This window comes from Cupressus sempervirens, chromosome 10, assembly GCF_028749045.1.
Source record: "Cupressus sempervirens isolate cs-2001-9-10 chromosome 10, ASM2874904v1, whole genome shotgun sequence".
NCBI classification, from domain to species: domain Eukaryota; kingdom Viridiplantae; phylum Streptophyta; class Pinopsida; order Cupressales; family Cupressaceae; genus Cupressus; species Cupressus sempervirens.
This window is the reverse complement of record NC_143127.1, coordinates 527,020,866-527,035,789: the sequence shown is the minus strand read 5'-3', so window position 1 is coordinate 527,035,789 and position 14,924 is coordinate 527,020,866.

Here is a 14,924-nt window from a genome sequence, read left to right as displayed (position 1 = left end):
TTAAGTGACTATAGTGCACTTTATATTATATTTTAATGTTGAGTTGTTTTTAAGTTTTTCAATTAAGTGACTTTATAACTATATAGTTTTACTTTATGTTTTATTTTAAAACATCTAAATTAAATATTACTTTTTGAATAATATGTGCACATGATATATAAATGATACAATGTAAATATTATGTTTGGCTCCTTTTAGTGATATTAACTGAATAATCAATTAGACGTGTTAAATTGGTCACTTAAGTTGTGCATCTCAACTATATATCTTTTTTACATGTTTACATGCAAATGCATTTGTAGAATCCAATTTTGGCTTGAAAATGCATATTTCAAATATGTAATGGACTTTAAGGCCCTCATGTTATTGATCAGATCATCTTTTCCCACCTTGTTTACCCAATTGTTCATGGTTATGAAATGATGTTGGATGCTCACTGTAATTTGGACAATGGGCTATCACAACAAGATTGAGGAAGACATGACAACCCTCCCTCTCTTTCCTATAGAAAGATCAACCCTCAGCTAAGTGGTGGTAGGATTAACTCATCGATTGGGAAGCAGGGAGTCCACTTTACATGAAAACCCTTTTTTACATGCAAAACACTTTACATGTAATAGCATCTTAAGAGTTTAACTTGCATGGAAACCGCTTTGTACATGCTAGTTGTAATATTTAATGTCACCTTTAGAGTGTGATTTGCACTTAGAAAGGAAAACAACATATGCAATTGCCCATTGAGAGTGTGATTTGCACTATTACATGCATTTTAAACTTAATGCAAACATGCAATGTCTCCTCTCCATTGTGATTTGCACTTCTAGCCATCATATGAATATAGTTTAAACATGTAAATGTATCCATAGACCCTAATTTTGCTTTCCAACATATGCGAATGCATTTGAGTTTGTTTTTGCATTTTGAAGTATAAAAATGTTTCAAATAAAAGCATTTCTAGGGCACATTTTTACCAAAAATGCCCAAAATTTTGGATTTTTATCCATGGTTTTGCATTGGAGGGCCATGTTTTTGGATTCTAATGAATGAATATGCATTTAGGGAACACATTTTTGCATTCCTAACTCAAAGACGGCCCTTATATATACATTTCTAAGTCAGATTTTTGTTGAAAATGCACAAAATTTTGTATTTAGGAGCCACAAAATCCATGTTTTTGCATATGGAGGCCATATAAATGCATTTCCAGCTCAAACAAACCAACAAGAAGGCTGTGTTTTTGCATTTGGATGCTTATTTTGACATTGGAGAATCACATTTTTGCCCCATTCTTGCAAAAACAACCCATGTATAAGTATTAAGAGGACACACTTTTTATTAAAAACACCTCAAGATCATTATACATGCAAAAATGTTTTGCATTTTGAAGTTTTTTGTGACTTACATTTTGTCATTAAATGCAAAAACAACCAAGTGTTTGAGCATATAGATTTGCATTTGCAACATTGAAAATGTCAAAGGATATTGAGTTGTTACATGTGAATACACTTGGAGAGTTCGATTTTAGAGAAAAGTCTCTCATTTCAACTTCTCTTTCTTCCACATTTGGTTATTTGAGCTCCAAGTAAGTAGAAGATTTCAACTTTGTTTGTCTATTCTTGCCTACCTTGCTATTATATTGCATGTTTTGGCTCATCTTTGTTCAAAGGCATGTCATGTATTTTGCATTTTTTCTTAAATAAGTTGCAATCTTTTCATTACAAATGCTTGAAAATCCTCCAAACTCCAAAAACAAAATTGCATGTAGAAGAACATTTTGAAGTTTGTCAAAGTTTTGAGTCAAAGCAAGAGGTGTGCTTTTGTTTTGGTTTCCTTTTTTGGAAGAAAGTTGAAGAAACCTACCCAAGAATGCAAGTGCATCCACATCCTTTCACCTTTCATCTTTCCATGTCAATGCATATTCCATCTATTTTCTAATGCATGCAAGTACAATCTCCGAAGTCAATAACATTTGTAACTCAAGTGATTACTACATGTAATTACCTCTAGAGAGCTCAATTTTGGTAAAAGGTCACACTTTTAAACACCAAGGTCACCATTTGCACACATCCATATGCATCTCAACTTGCTTTCTTGGTCATACCTACAAAAGTCCATCTTTACCCACATGCAATCCATCCTTTTAAGTCCCATTTTGGTCCTCCTTATCCAGACACATGCTTTATGTATCGTTTCTAGCCATGACGTGTTCCATAAGTATCTTGTCAATACTTTCAACTTGTATCTAGTATCCTTGATAAAATACCTAATGAGAAAGTCCTAACGTTATAAGATTTAGGTTTAGATATTGAAGGATTTGACAAATAAATCATTATGGAAGAGGATAAGAGCCTTTTTAAATTCTTCCTAGAATGTTTAGGGAAATTAGGAGACTATCCACAACCTATAAGATATTTTGTTTTGAGATTAAAAATGTTGCATCTCAGTTATCAGGATGTGGAAATAAAGAAAAGGATTTGTGGACGCTAAACTCAATGTGAAATTGGATTCATCTAATGCCTTAAGAATCTAGTTGTGAAATTGACAAATGAAAAAAGATTCTTCCACGTTGACTCACTTATGAAAGGAATTGTAGGCCTTTCAAACCTTCAGTTAGGATGCTTAATAAGAACAACAGTTAAAGATATTTTGGATTTGATACATAACCTATTGGAAGAACAAGAACTAAGACCCCTAGGGAATGAAAAGAAAGAACGTATATTGTTGATGTAAATCAAAAAACCCTTCTGGAAACTGCTTGAAAGGTACACAAACCCAAATGTGAAAAAAAAAATGAAATGTCAAAGGGTTAAAGAATCCAACCCAATCACAACCTTTGAACAATTTTCAAAGTGTAAACTAAACTAAATGTTTTGCTAAAATGTGAAATGCATATGCTTCTAGACAAAGTTTATAACTAAAATTGCATCCTTTAAGGACGTTAGATGTTTTGGGGCTATTGATGATGGGCTTTAGGAAGTTTAGTACTTTTGGAACCTAGCTACTATGGATGAGGTTTCCATGTGTTGACTTGAACCATGTGGCTATTCTCTTTTAAATGGTCATCTCAACATTTGAAATGCTTAAAAAATAATTGAGCAATCTTGCCACTTTTAAGGTTCCTCTCTCACATGAAGTGGTTGCTTATGCATGACTTTAATGTTAAATTTTGAGAAGAAAATGGATGCTCAAGCTTATTTGGATAATATTCTAACTGATTTTGATTCTCAATCATGAAAATTGGTCCTCTTGCTGAGAATGCTCCCATTTTACAAATCTTCATATAGCTTGTACCAATCAATACCTCTACATTTTTTGATTCCATATTTGGATAGCTCGTCTGCTCCTTATTCCAACGGTATGTTGCACTATATATTTTTGGTAAAAAAATGCCCCTCATGCGTGCATTTGAAAAATTAGTCCCTAATTCATGTTCAGAGATTAAAGTGAAAAATTTAAAATCTCATATAGTCGAAACTATAGAATATCTTCAAATTTAATTAAATTTTTCACCCCTATGGCTTGCACATTCAAAATTGAAAGAAAGTTAATAAAAATTATTTTTTCTCAATTTCATATTTTTTGGCCCCTTTTGAATCTGGGTCAACACTCCTATTGACCATCTGGGTGCCACGTGTTAGTACATGATTTGTCAAATCCTGCTACCTCACCACTACCTTGTCAGTGCTACCGCAAGGGCCACTGCCACGTGTCACATTTTTGCAAGCTCGTAGATATTAACCTTAACTCCACTTTGACCCTTGCAACTTTGCAATTGACCTCATTTTGCAGCTTCAGAACCCTGTTGGGTGGATATTTTGCAACCAACAATTTTGGGTAAAAATCTAGTCGCAAAATAGGATGACCAGCCATAGCATGTGAGATAGAGTCTCTCCTACTTTAAAGGGAAGGCTCCCCCTTCTCACTATTCCTTGGATCACTCAAGGTAAGCAAGAAGTCGAGAGATTTTATAAAATGGGTGTTACCAATATCCTTTCTTCGTATCTTTCAAGAAAGAATCCACTTACTCGTGGAGTGAGTAATGGGCAAGGTGAATCTCTAACTACACTTCTATCAAGAGCTGAAAGCACTAATACCGATAAACCTTTACTAACTCAAAGGCTAGCTAAAAATATACTAGTTTGGCTCTAAGTCCTATCGTACTTCTATATGGAAAATTTTTACAATTAGGGCACAAAGACTCCTAAAAGTAAGAATACTTAGCTATTTTGTGAATTAAGAAGAAAATATAAGCTACATGCAAAGCTTCTAGCTATACACTTTCATAATTGCTCTTAGTCAAAGCTCTAGCTTCAATTGCTTCTTAACTCTTTTCTATTCAATTCACGAGATACAATTACCAATAACACAAGATAACATGAATCAAAGTCAACTTGGATGAATTATATACAAAGCTTACAATTCACACTAATAACAATCTCACTTAATCAAAGTTAAGTCTCAAATGCTCCTTTGTATTCACTTTCTCTCAAAATAGTGCTTACACAAACAAAGTTTTGCTAGCACAATTTCTCCAGAGCTGTCTTGCATAAAAATAATTATGATTTTACAATGAAGGGGCACTCCTTTATATAGGCACAGGAGTTGAGAAAAAGGTGGAGGAAAAAGTGGGAGCAATTCAACCAACTTTGACCTAGTCTAACTACAGAAGAAAATAAAGGGTTACATGCAACTGCACATGCAACTCGCATTACATCCTTTTACATACATGTAACTCGCATTACATGTAATTATGTGTTTTCATGTAACGTATTCTTTACAACTACTAACATGAAATAAAAACAGAGAAACAATCTTAGAAATTGTTTCTCGGTGCCTTGAATTTGACAATGATGTCATGCACTATGGGAAGATCAATAATTTCCATAGTCTTTGATATGGCTTCAACTCTCACTGCATTTTCATATGTTGATTGCACAACTTTGGAACTTATTGTTGTGGTATCTAACAAGTGTTTCATCAAGGATTTATACAATACAAACTTGTTCATCATATGTGAACCAAAATCTTTAGAATCTATATCAACATTGATCCTGATTGTATATTATGAATTTACTATCTTTGCTACAAAAAGATTACCTAATTCATCAGTAACACATCATCCCATTTGTTCCAAATCACAAGTAACACTTGTTTCAACTACTTGACAATCTCCAAAGGCCACCTACAACTTTGTGATCAGCTTCCTTAATGTCTCCTCTTTATAACCAATGAGCCCTTGAAATTTGAAGAACATTTCACATGATGGAAGAATGTCACATGACACCAAGGCATCCAAATCGAATTTCACCATTTCATCCCAATCATCAAGGATTTCCTTCAAGTTATCTGCTTCCTAAGTCAAAGAAGAAATTAAGTTTCGCTCCATTTCATTCATCTATTTGACATGCCTAAGAACGAAAAATATCTCTATGATGGCTCAAACTCCTTCAGAAATGATTTCTTGTATCCAAGACTTGGCGGCTTTAGTCAACCTTCTCTCTTTAGATGTTTGAGACATAACAACAACACTCTGAGAAGATTGGTTATGGATAACCCCATTCAAATGAGAGACCTCATATTTTAGTTGGTTCTTCTTTTCTCAAAGCTCATGATTGCTCTTTGATACATTAGCCAATGCATCTTGAGCATCTTGCAAGCAACTCAAACATGATTGCTTTCTAATTTCAACCTTAGTAAACTTGTAGTCAGAACAAATAAGTTTTTCAACGGGTTTATCTACCAAGGGCTCAGTGGCCTCAACAAATTTGGTTTTATCAGAATCAACCAAAATTATGGAAACAATTTTATCTTTCAAAGATTTGGATTTAGTATTCTTAATAGGAAGATTGTTAGGAGGAACAACCACTTTCCTTCTTTTTGTTGTTATTTTACTTAACCATGCAGACAGGCTGAAACTTTCATTCGTAAAATAGGTATAGTGGAAACCATTGGCATTGATCCATATTGTATATCCATAGTGACTAAGCAAGATTCAGTCTGTACTGTTGAAGGCATAGGAACATGTTGAGAAGACTCCATCATGAAAAGTTCAAATTTTGTCAAAGATGTATCAAGTTGGGAAACTTGACCACTGGTAAGAGTTGAAAAATCTTCAAACAAATCTACTAAGTGATCATATTGTTCATGAGCAGGGATGCGAGGAGCAATAGAAGAAATAAAAAGAGCCATGATATTAACCTCCAAGACTGGAATGGAAGAAGTGAAACAGTGAAAAATGAATCCACATCATCATCAACCTCGTGCAAAAAGGGCTCTTCATGTATAGACGATGTACAGGTTTGTGCAGGCTTTGGAGGAGATATGATCATGATTTCCCCTTCTTCATCTGAATCTCCTTTATTAGATTCTATTTCCAATTCTTCTTCTGATTCTTCTACGGATTCTTGAATTGGTTCAGGAACTTGAGATGATTTAGTTCATTTTCCACCTTTCAATTTGAATTTGAGGGAACCCTTCGCATCGAAAGATGAGGCACCATCTTTTCTTGTAATCTCTAGTTGTGATTTCCTGCCAGGAGGACCAAAACTTCCACAATTCAAACCCATCTTAGGATTTACTCTTTTAAGGTCTTTACTTTTCAACTATTTGTTGGTGTTTACTAGGATGGATTGAAATTTGTCCATGATAGATGTAACTTCCTTTTGTGGTCATTGGATAGGAAAAGGGCATTTATTATCAAAGTTAGCTTGATGAAACTCCAAATCAAGGATGTTGCCATCATCTTCAACTTAAAAATCTAAAGGGATTTCCAGCAAGTTAAGATCAATTATCTACTACAAGGTTAATCTGTCAAGTTCTATCCTCATATCTATCCAAATGTCTTCGATCTGATGAACATGAGTGTAGGCTCTTTTCATTTGAGAATTCATCTCTCCGTAGTCAAAATCAAATTTGGCTTTGAACTTGTTAAAGGTAATCAACTAACTACAACTCTACTTCCATGTTCTTTGCTCTAGGCACATTAATGATTGAATAATTGTCAATAGCCAAAGGCTTAGTTGAGATAATGTCAAAACCTGGCCTATGCAAAGTATGCTGATCATACTGCTCGATCAGGATGATTCAATCTGTAACATACCTAGGTAAGGTATACGGCTCACCTTTGAAATATCCAACTCTCAAGTATGTGAAAGTGGGAAACTGAAAAAAAATAAAGCCATATTGGTTCACCTTCTCTCATGCTGCATTAGATACTCTTTTGATAGACAACTGCTTATCGAACAAGCACTAGAAATGTCCAAAGAAGGCATCTTGGACTCTTCTATAGTGAAATTTACTATTTGCCAGAGTGATTTGGTCATACTAATCCCAAATAGGAACTTGAAAATGATCTCCTTTGTTAGAAAGACCAGAGAGAGATCCCATGGCAGCAATAATGTAAACTAGATAATAATTCATGTAGAAGAGTACTGATGTTCCCACATTGCATATTTGTTGGCAAAGCGCAGTACTGATGAATTCTCTCCAAAAGATGTGTTCTTTATTCTCCATAATTTGAAACATGAACTTATATGTCCATGACTCAAAATCAATAGAATCTTTAAGGCCACAAATTCGATTGAGAAGGATGATGAGATCCTTATACTCTTGTTTGAAATTTGATCAATGAACGGTCTTTGACCATCTAGAGAAATTGCTTCTTTTATTGTCTAACTAGTAAAGCTTGACATACTTATGATAATTACCCTTTTACTCATTACAATGTGCCAATGATGCTCCTATAGTCAAATCAAGGCATTCTGATTTATGCGAAACCTTGAAGATTTGTTCTATAATCTCAGGATCTAGCCTAATGATAACCTTGCCGTCAGCATCTTTAGACATCTTAGGAGTAAAATGTCATGCACATCTATAAATAAAGTCAGGTTCTATAGCTGCCATGGGAAATGTAGATACCAGGTGAATGTTGCTTCTCCTAATGTGCTTCATTTCGTTACTAGTTGGAGCTTCAACTCTTTGTAGAAAATCAACTGTGTCCACATGATCAATATTTGTGTCCAACATATTATCCAAAATAGATATGACTGAAGGAGCTACATGAGCCAATTTTTTATTATATTGATATTTTATTTTGCCTTTGGATTTGGATGGCGAGACATGTCTTGTGCTTACATTGCAACAGAAAAATTCCAAAAAAACATACATCATCAGAAAGAATCTTCATACAAGTGAATTTTGGATCAATAGTGAAGATTCGAAAATGGATTGGAGACTTCACAAATTCAAGAAATTGACTTCAAAGAGAAAGTGTATGCATATGCAATGAAACAGAAAATGGAATAAAATGAATGAAATGCAGAATGAAATAGTATGAAAGTTAGAAAATGGAAGATGAAATGAAATGGAATGGAATGGAATGAGAATGCATGAAGGTGAAATGCATGGGAATGTGTGCAAATGAAAATTGCTATTTTCAAAAGTGACTTTAGTGTTTTTGAGACATTATTGCATGAAAAATGAGTATATGTAAATGCAACATGTAATAGGTGGAGGGTGAAATGAGATGTGAATGCGGGTGAAGAATGCACTTCACATTTAAGTGTGAATGAAAGATGAGATTGAAAACATGGAAAGATAAGGAAATATGTATTTTCTCATGGAGGCGCAAATGCATATAGAAGAATGGAAATGGAAAATGGAAGTGAGATAATGAGTTTTATAGTCACTTTTGGTGAAAAGGAGAAGTCAAAGTATATGGGAGGTGAAAATGACATCTTTTTGACTTTTCAAAATGTGACTTTTAATCAAAATCGGACCTTTTTGATGCAATTACATGTAAGACATTTCATGTAATTGTGTCATGTGAATGGAAACAGAAAATGAGATGGGTGAAAATAGAAGCAGAAAATGAGATAACATGTATATGCAGATGGCGAATGGGATGGAAAACATGTAATCGCATTTCATTGAGTGAGAGATGAAGTGTTGTGACATGAAAATAGAATGTGGAATATGACGATGCTTTCGCATGTAATGAAGCAAGAACAAGTTCCTGTGAAAGAACTTGCAATTTCTCCAAATGGAGAAAACTAGTAAGCAAGCATAAAACACAAAAAACAACAGAAACAAAGTACCTTTGGAAAAAGACTCAAATATACCAAGATGCAATGCACTTCAACACAAATTCAAAATTGGGACTTGGGAAAGAACCAATAATATGAAAATGAACAAAAACTTCATTTTTAAAGGAAGAATGCACTTTCCATGGCAAAGATTTTCACAAATGGCAATCATCAAGTAATTTCATGCATAAAATCAATAGGATAAACATGAATTTAAAGCAAGAAAGAAAGAGTCCACTTACATGTTCCAAAAAATGAAGGGAAAAGATGCTCCAATGTTTGAAAAATTCTTCCCAAACACTTGGACTTTTTCCAAATTAACAAATTTGAATGGGAGAGGGTAGCAAATAAGGAGAAGTTGCTAGGAGATGTCAAAACGTGCCCTATTCATGCTCCACATTCCAACATTTTTGAGTGTTCATGCTTGAGAGATGTTTTTGGCAAAAAATGCTTTTTCTCATGTTGCAAGATCAAAACATTTAATGTAACCTCCAAAATATGCCAAGTCAATTTGGTATGGAGGAAAAACATGCATTAAAAATGGATTTTTTGCAAATTTCTCCAAAAATGTAATTTATCATGAAGCTTTCAAAAATAATTTTGAGGTTAATGAATCCATTTTAAAAGCAAGAGAAATCATTTCCAACCAAAAACACCTGCAATGGGACAAGTCTCATGCAAATCCATTGAGAAAATCTCAAGTTATGATCAAAATCGGGTTTTTGGAGGGCAAAAGCATGTTATTCTTCAAAAATAGACCTTTGGAAGCTCAATGCATATGTTAAAAACATGTTTTTCTCCAAAATCAGACCTTTTTTGGTCACATACACATTTTAAAATATGCACCTTTTTAAAACCACACTTTTTGGGTGCCATTGCATATGTTAAAACATGCTTATAGGTAAAATTGAATCTTTTGGAGAAGGAAGCATATTTTAAAATGCAACTCACCTTTTAGATGTTTAAAGATAAAAACTTCACTTTTCATGTCATAGCATCATAAAGGTCCATTTATGATGAACTTTTGATGTAATGACATCAAAAAGGTCCACCAAAGCAAACTTTATATGCAGTGACATGTAAAAAGTCCACTTTTGATGGATTTTACATGTTATTGCATATAAAATGTCCACTTATGAAGACTTTAAGTCATTTAATTCACTTAATATTATAAAAATGTTACAAATTGGGTCATAAACAATAATTATTTATCATATTATAAAACGTAATATATAAACATCATTCTAAAGTAACATTTAAATAAACATTTGATTTTTAAAACCATAAATTAAATTGAAAATATATAGTTATATATTTACTTCAAGTGAAATTTTAAAAAAGTAACTCAACTTAAAAGTATAACATAAAGTGCACTATAGTCACTTTAAGTTAAAAATTTTAAGTTAAAGTAACTTAAAACATAACAAAAAGTGAATATAAATTATATTTTTCAAAAAGTGAATGTCAAATTGAAAATATAACATCATATTTTTAATTCATGTTGTTGCACCTAAAATATCCACTTTTGAGGCACTAAAACGAGCATAACTCTTGACTAGCAACTCTAATTGACCTCTAGTTTAGACCGAATTGAAGGGAAAAATGAAAGGCATGACATGAACAAAACCAAAGGACTAAAAACAAACAAACACAAACTCAAAAGAAAAGAATAGACTATGAAGGCTTCAAAAATCAAGCAAAGGCTTGACAGAAAGCAAAACAAAAAAGACTTGAAGAAGGCCTTCAATAAAACAATTTGATATATGAATTGAAATGGATCAATCAATCAACATTGAATAGTTAAATATCAAATTCAAGCTTAGAGAAACGTGAAACTAGCTTGAAAAAGTTTTGTGTTGTTACCAACATTTTGTGGTGACACAATGTAGGACAACAAACCCAACATTGCTAACTTTGGTTAACTCTTGTGACCATGAATGAAGCTTTTTGCATGGTTGCGGTGGTTTTCTAACTTAACACTTAGTATCTGCGACTATGCAACTACCGTTAGTGAGCCATTTCCATGTCATCGCGCATTTTAACATTTACCACCTAGTTTCCATCACAAACAAGTGACTAGGAGTCATGTGGCATCTTGGCTAACGTCATTCTCCTTCACAGTCATCTACAGTTTGTATCAAAACTTTACCCTTACTTGCATCCATCTGGCAATCCAACCATGGGGGGGCCCCTTGTGTGAGTTTGTGGCTTCAAAAGCCTTGGTGTCCTTAAGACACTTAACAATATTGTATTTGGGTATATAAAGTGTTTGAAATGTCCACACATAACGAATGTAGGACAAAACTATTTTGTTGTTTTTCCTTTTTTGTTGGAAGACTTTAATCAATGCGTGTTGCTTATCATTCACCCTAGATTCAACTTTTACAAACTCCACCAATGATTTCAAAGTGGGGAGAAGTCACCAAGGATTCATCACGAAACACAAAGGATTGTATACATTACTTTTCTTATGATTTGCAACATGATCAATGATGAAAAACCTCTTTCCATTTGCCTTGCCATGGAGCTCTCTTCAACTATTGGTGTAGGCTTCTTGCTTTCAACTTACGGCATTCTCCATACTCCATCACCATCAAATAGAAGAAAAACTCTCATCCTCAGAGCTTGAGATGGTTTGAAAGGTGAAATGCTTTGAACTAGCATGATAGCTAGGAATGGGAGATAGATTGAAAATGTTCTACTTGCTACATATACTCTTACGCCTTTACCACATGAAACACGTAGGCTACGTGATTTCCATGATGCCCAAAACCTTGGATTGGCTCATGTAGAAGAAAACATGCTTGTTTCGAAATTGTGCATTGAACTTCATTAAAAAAAATATACGCCCAATCTGGATAGTGACCTAGTAACTTGAAGACCACTTGGCTTTGTATCATAAGTCAAAGCTCCTTTAACATTTTTCCTTACACTATTTAACATGGGGAACAATCAAAACAACTCGTGTACTCAATGCCTTCTTATGCTTTTTTTTTTCCAAATTGGAGCAAATTTCTCTCCTTTGATTGATTTTTATTCCCCCAAATCAAGCATTACCTTTCCTACACTCATTGTTGCCAAAACTTTTGAATAGTTGCTTCTAGACTTGCATGCAATAAAGATGAGGATGCTTAGAGATAGGCCAGATATTTCATGTGGTCCCTTTTTCAGTTTTCAGGATACACATGAAGGTTAAGAGATGTTCAATGCAAGAGATTTTTCTAGAGGTTCTCGGCTATAGCAAGGGATACATAACCTTCTTGTGCACCAAGACTTCCTTCATTCACTTTCCAAATAGGAAAAATCCTTCCTTTGATCACTGAGGGAGGGGCATGGCTATGAATCATTTCTAAACTTACTTCAAACATCCCATAATAGGCGACAGGAATCCATTCATCTTTAAGGAACACTAATGTCTTGAAGGACATCTTGTAATGCATTTCTTCATAATCTATTACCCCTTTATAATAGTAATTCAACCTTATAATTAATGAATACTTGAAGGATGGATTCTTGGTCATCATCATTGCTCAATGTCATCTCAATTTCGTCTTTTGTTACTCATTGTGTGCAACTTCAAACTATTTCTCTTCAAGATGACATATGCACATTCATGCCCTTTAATGATCATTATCATTAAAACATCTTTTAAACAACTCCACTCCCCCAAAACTTACCAACTTGATGAAATCAATCAGGCCCCAAAGTGGGTCCGGCTAAAAAAAATTCAAACTGAAACACTTGACATCTCCAATTGGCCAACTGAACCTGTCATACTAATTAAAATCAAATTCGAACATTGAACCATCATATTTAACTCAATTTTCAACCTTTTACAAATTGCCAATTTCATGCCAAGGGGTCCTCTGACTAGCCTTAAAAACTAAAAGAAACACCTAACTAAGCTTGGGAATCAGACATGTTGATTCTTTGTTTCACAATCTTTTACCTTGTCAAATCTCATGTCATGACGACACTTGAGTCAAAAGATATTGACCATCAAAGTTGCCTTCGTGAAAAACTGTCTGCAAGCAAACATGCTAGAAAGTAGGAAAGTGCATTTGGTTTTGGCTTCAAAAATAGGTCAAACTGATACTTAATGGCTTGAAAATTGGGGTGTTAGTTCATTGTCACAAGGAGAGTATAAATTTGTGATTGGTCTTATGAAAAATAGCAGGGCACATTTGGCAAGTGGTCAAAGTGGGGTACTTGGATTTGTAGAACTGGGAACACTAGTAAAATGGTGATTTTCAAAAATGGAGTTGGTGAACACCATAAAGAAAGGTTGTTTTAACATTAGGCTTAGGCTGCTCCAAATGCAAATCTTCAATGGCCACAATACTTAAAACAGTGTAAATAGAAGTCATTTTAACAACATGAGAGAATATCTAATCAAAATCAATGCCCTTTCTCTGTGAAATTCTTTTTATAACTAACCTACCTTTAAATCTTTTCTTACCTCCATCCTCTTCCTTCAACCTGTAGACCCATTTATTCTATAAAACTCATTTACCTACAAGCAACATGCATAAATCCCATGTCTAATTTTTCAGCAAGGAGTTAGTTTCTAATTTTATTGCAGACTCCCACTAAATCTTAGTATCCACCTACACAACTTTATTATAATGTTTAGGTTCACCAACATTATTTAGTAAAATAGAGTACAAAGAGCGAGAAAATATTTTTGGAGGTCTACTTAGCCTTGTTGATCATCTAACATTCACTAGGGTGTGGTATTTTTTTGTTGTGGTTGTTGTGAAGCATAAAGGACAGTTGGAATATCTTCATTTTGAGTATCATCTAGCACTACATAATCATTTTCTTTCTTCTCATGTTGCTACAATAGATCTTTGTACAACACTTTCTCATTGAATATGACATCCTTGCTTCTTACAATTTTACAATTTTCAAAATCCCAAAGCCTATAACCGAATTCATCAATTCCATATCCAACAAATACATTTTTTTTTTGATTTAGCTTCTAGCTTGGTGCTATTTTTAGAATCAATATGTGCAAAAGCTTCACAACCAAAGGTTCTGAGAAAAGAATAATTCATCTTCTTACCAGTTCATACTTCCTTTGGAATACCATAGCCCAAAGGAGTAGAGGGACCTCTATTAATCAAATATACAAGAGTATTGACATCCTCTACCCATATGTTTAAGGGCAGCCCAAAATGTAACCTCATACTCCTTACATGCTCCATTATTGTCTTGTTCGTACATTCAGCCACTCCATTTTCCTATGGAGTCCTTTGAACAATTTTTTGTCTATGAATACCATTAGTGGAGCAATAATCTTCAAATTAATGACTGCAATATTCACCATCATTATTAGATCTAAGACATTTTAATCTCTTACCAGTCTTATTTTCAACCAAGCATTTCCATTTCTTAAAAGTTACAAATACATCAGATTTTTGTCTAAGGAAATAAACCCATACTTTTCTAGTTGCATCATCAATCAATGTAACATAATAATGAGAGACACCAAGGGAAGATACCTGAGTTGGTCCCCATAAATCAGTATGCACAAGCTCTAATTTCTCATTTTTCTTTTCTTTCCCACTCTTCACAAAACTAACTCTCTTTTGTTTTCCATACACACAACTTTCACAGAAATTCATATTGACACATTTCAGACCTGGTAAAAATTTCCTTGAATAAAGTAATTTCATACATTTCTCAGTCATGTGCCCAAGTCTTTAGTGTCATAGCACTATATCAGAATCTACAACATCTATTTGTTCTCCCTACTCAATTGTAGCAATTGTTCCTAAACATTCATTTTTTTCTAAAATAACTAAAGTAAAAGGAATAATATGACCTATAGAAAGATAT